The sequence below is a fragment of the Rhinopithecus bieti genome, unplaced genomic scaffold, assembly GCF_001698545.2.
Source record: "Rhinopithecus bieti isolate Rb0 unplaced genomic scaffold, ASM169854v2 scaffold_5924, whole genome shotgun sequence".
In the NCBI taxonomy this organism is placed as follows: domain Eukaryota; kingdom Metazoa; phylum Chordata; class Mammalia; order Primates; family Cercopithecidae; genus Rhinopithecus; species Rhinopithecus bieti.
Window position 1 is genome coordinate 1754270 of NW_016805189.1, and position 4985 is coordinate 1759254.

The 4985-nt window shown below is 40.0% G+C and overlaps 1 pseudogene; it reads left to right on the forward strand.

Annotated features, from left to right (window-relative positions):
- The first annotated feature begins 3546 nt into the window (after window positions 1–3546).
- Window positions 3547–4431, forward strand: LOC108529345 (40S ribosomal protein SA-like; annotated as a pseudogene).
- The last annotated feature ends 554 nt before the right edge of the window (window positions 4432–4985 follow it).

Sequence of the window (4985 nt, forward strand, 5' to 3'; positions counted from 1 at the left end):
AGAATCATTGAAACCAGAGGCACAGGTTTCAGTGAGCCAAGATCACGCCACTGCACTCAAGTCTGGGTGACAGTGAGACTCTGTCTCAAAACAAAAAAAAAAAAAAGGAGAGAGAGAGAGGGAAAGAGAGAGAAGCTAACACATCCAAGCAATCATTTACATGCATTCTGGATATTCTTAAGTGTGATGTTATTTTAAAACAAAATTAAATACACTCTGGTTGATAAGAAAAGAATGTTATAACTTTGTCCTAAGTGGATGGCACCCAATCACATGCAGATAATAGAGGTGATCTGAGAACACTGGATCTGGAAGTAAAGGCAGTGCTCAGATCCACATGGAAGATCACATGCGGAAGCTGATGTTGAAATGAGGGACAGCACGGCTTATTACAAAGCCCATGAGCTGTGGCATCAGAACCATCTGGATTTGGATTGTTTCTGCAATTTAGTAATTCTGAAACACTGGCCATGTTTCTTAATTTTCTTGAGCCTACAGTACATCATATATAAAATGGAGATAATAATATTTATTTCTCAGGATTGTTAGGAGGGCCACATTAGGTAAGTCCTGCAAAGTACCTAGCACAGTGCCTGGCACATAAGAAACACTGACATTTTATACAGAAAGAATAATGACTGCTCTGTTATAAAACTTAGCCAACTCACCACTATTTGGAAAAATCTGCAACCTGGGACAAAAAAAAACAAAACAAAACAAAACAAAAAAGCTAACTTTTATCCATAAAATGGCTTGCTTCTATATTTCCTGAGGAAAATGTCAATTGCTTTCACCTTGCTAAGTAATAGTTACATCAAGAGCTTAGAGAAAGGCATTGAACTTAGCACAGAAGTTACCTGTTTCTCTTACTTTTACTTTTCCTACAACTCTTTGGCTATTCAATGAGGTTTGGAATTAGCCAGAGTTAGCCATTTAAGTTTCCTTTCAGGTAAGAACTCATGACTCAGTAAATAGAGATTCCAGAATGTTGTATGCTAACCAGGTCTTCAAGTGATCAGCAATGAGAGGAAAGTCTTACTTGTTTTCCTTTGAAGGCAGCCCTAAGACCACCCAGGAGCTTATGACGCTCGAGAAAGTAACAGCATGTTTATGTAGGAATGTGAGCTGCATAGAACATGGAACACCTGTACTCTGTGGTCTTCACAGACCCAATTAGCTTCTGGAAAGAATTCAGGGTAGAAATTCTTAATGGGATGCCCCAGAAAGTGCCTCAGTTCTGAACACCGAAATAATTTCTCCAGCTCTGCCTGCTGTGCGTAAAATACATTCACTAAAAACTACTTAGTTACCCAAGGAATGCCATATAAGAATCTTAGACATTCATAAAAGAGACTTGACTTATTTATAATGAGAACTTACAGTGTTGTTACAGGAAACCGATTTGGAACTTAATTGGAGACTTCCAAAATCCAGAGCCATTCAAATAGGGAATCAGCTGTCCTGTTAGGTAGCAAATTCTCCATGATGGAAGTGATGATCTATTAGAGGTATTGTGGAAAGTATCTCTGTAATGGAAGGAAGGAAGGAAGAAAGATTTGGCTAAATTGTTTCATTGTTATATATTTATTTAACAAGCATTTTTGAGCATCTGATGTGATCTGGTACTTTTGAAGTTCTGGCACATTGATAAGGGTTAAGAATATAAAGGAAAACATAATGATATTTTTGCCCTTAAAGGACTTAAATATGAGTAGGAAGATAGACAGGATAGCCAATGAAGACTGTAGAGCAGAGATGCTACCCTAAAGAGATGCACAAAGGTAGAGCACCTCACCTAGCAGGTAATGGTTAGCGAAGGATTCCTGGCAGAGCCAACACTGAACCTCAAGGGGTTAAGTAACATAAGTTGGTCAGATGGAAGAAGGAAACAAGAAGCCATTCCAGGAGAAAGAAACGACATAAACAAAGGCACAAGAGGGTCATAGAGATGAAATAATGCTTCAGCCAGTCTACAGGATGTCATTAGTGGTGGATCCCAGAGCTCTGTCATCAACCTGTCCCATTCATTTTTGTAAAACAAGTTGTGTGTACAGGGTCCCTAATGAAAATTGTAAATATGAGTCTGAGATAATACATAATGCATTTAAATAGCAAAATTAAGACCCCAAAGAGGACACAGTAGGAATTTAAGAAATAATTGTTGAATCCGTAACTCTTGACAGGGTGATTAGATGGGTGCAGAAATACAGTATATGGGAGAATCAGGCAAATAAAAACCCATGTAAAGAAAGATTTAGTAATCCGAGGTAAATAAGGCAAAGCTGTTAACATGTTAATCTTGGTGATGAGTTCATGAATGTCTGCTATTTCATTTTCTGCACGTTTAAATAGTTCAAAGCACTTGGGATTTTGATAACTATAATACCACAGTAGGATTTTGTTGCCAAAATTCAAATGCAATTTTTGGCTGGCATAAGGGAAGTCAGAATTCAGAAGAAAAGATGTGTCTGTCTCCTCTATTTCATGCTGACCCGATCCCATGTACACAGTCTGAACAGTCCAGGAATTTATACTTATGGGCACATGTTCAGCTCTGTTCCGAGAAGAAATACAAGTGAGTAGGGGCTCAAAACTATGTTCTATGAGAAACATTTGAAGGAATGATGGTGCTTCGTGTGGAGCTGACTCAAGAATTCTAATCACTGTCTTCAAAATGCTTTCCTGGAGACAACATGAGACTTGCTGTATGGAGCTCTAGAGGACAGGCCTACAGTGGTGTAAGTCATAAGTGTGTTTAATGGACACTCATTCAATTGGATGAGCTCTGCAAAAATAATCCTATTTTAGAGAAAATACAAGTAAGTAGTGTGGGTGGCTCCTTCAGTCATTCTGCTTAATGAGTGTGTATGTGCCCCAGAATGAGCAGGAACCAGGAAGCATGAGCTCTCCCATCTCAGGTCCATTTTGCCTCTCAGAACATAAGTATCTCCCCAGTCTCAGTGTAATTCTAGCTTTGTAAAATTCATATTTTTTTAAATGCCTCCATCTCCATTATGCAAACCAACTACATTTTCTGCTTTTCAACCAAAGAAACAGTAATCAGTTCCAACATGACAGGAATGCTGGCTAACAAATCATAGGCTAATAATGGCTGGGTTGCTTTCCTGAGGAACTTTCAAGACCATGTTTGGCCATATTCAATTGCTGCCTCATGTGGCTTTAGAACTAAACCTCCTGCAAAAGATACAACTTCACAATAAAACCAAATGTTAAAATTGCAGGGAGAATGGTTTTAGCTTAACCCAAGGAAGAATCCTTTAACACCTAACTTCTTTGAGAAATTAAGAGGATTTTCTCTGACATCAAAGATATTTAAACAGATATAAAAGAGGATATTTTTTTCTTTGCAGATGGGACTCAGGGATTTGACAAGAGAGGTTAATCAGACCCAAACTAGTTGATCTCTTATAATCTTGAGGTTCTAAAATTCTGTGAGGCAGCGTTTCCGCGCTACCTACAGAGGGGTCCATACGACGTTGTTCTTAATTTCAGATTCCTGTCATAACTTAAAGAGAAACTTTCACAATGTCTGGAGCCCTTGATATCTTGCAAATGAAGGAGGAGGATGTCCTTAATTTCCTTGCAGTAGGAACCCACTTAGGTGGCACCAACTTTGACTTCCAAATGGAACAGTACATCTATAAAAGGAAAAGTGATGGCATCTACAGCATAAATCTGAAGAGGACTTGGGAGAAGCTTCAGCTGGCAACTCATGCCATTGTTGTCATTGAAAACCCTGCTGATGTCAGTGTCATGTCCCCCAGGAATACTGGCCAGAAGGCCATGCTGAAGTTTGCTGCTGCCACTGGAGCCACTCCAATTGCTGACTGCTTCACTCCTTGAACCTTCCTAACCAGATCCAGGCAGACTACTGGGAGTCACAGCTTCTTGTGATTTCTGACCCCAGGACTGACCACCAGTCTCTCAGAGAGGCATCTTGTGTTTACCCACCTGCCATTGCTTTGTGCAACACAGATTCTCCTCTACGCCATGTGGACATTGCCATCACATGCAACAACAAGGGAGCTCCCTCAGTGGGTCAGATGTGGTGGATGCTGGCCTAGGAAGTTCTGCCCATGGGCGGCACCACTTCCTGCAACATCCATGGGAGGTCATGTCTAATCTCTATTTCTACAGAGATCCTGAAGAGGTTGAAAAAGAAGAGCAGGCTGCTGCTGACAAGGCTGTGACCAAGAAGGAATTTCAGGGTAAATGGACTGTTCCAGCTCCTGAGTTTACTGCTACTCAGTCTGAAGTTGCAGACTGGTCTGAAGACATGCAGGTACCCTCTGTGCCTATTCAGCAGTTCCTACTGAAGACTGGAGCACTCAGCCTGCCACGGAAGACTGGTCCACAGCTCCCACTGCTCAGGCCACTGAATGGGTAGGAGCAACCACTGAATGGTCTTAAGCTGTTCTTGCATGGACTCTTAAGCAACATGAAAATAAGGTTGACAGAAAATAAACATCAGTTTCTAAAAAATAAAGAATAAAAATCTGTGATGCAAAGACCAGAGTCATCCTAAGTCGATGTCATATCACATTGTTGCTCTTTCCATCCTTCTTTCTTTAGATTTCTCGTTTTCTGATCTTTTGAAAACAACTTGCTCTGTCAAGAAGCATTTTCCAGTTTATCTCAGTTCTAATGTAATAGATGATGGAGTACTGTAGGTACCCAGGAATGGTAACTGTTGCTGCATTATTAATGATAGCTCCATTAGATTTTAACTTTTTTCTTCATTCACAGCACTAATTTTGCAGGAAACTTTTACTTTTTCCTGTGGCTAAATCTTAGGAACTCAAGATCTCAGTTTAGATGGCTTCTTTAAAAGTGGATATTTAAATGTATGAAATTATTAGGGCCAACAGCAAACTCCCAGTAGAAGGGGAGAGCTCAGAGGTGGAATTACCTACTGGTGAATAAGAAAAATCTAAAACTTAGTGGCTTACAATAAATCTTTTTCT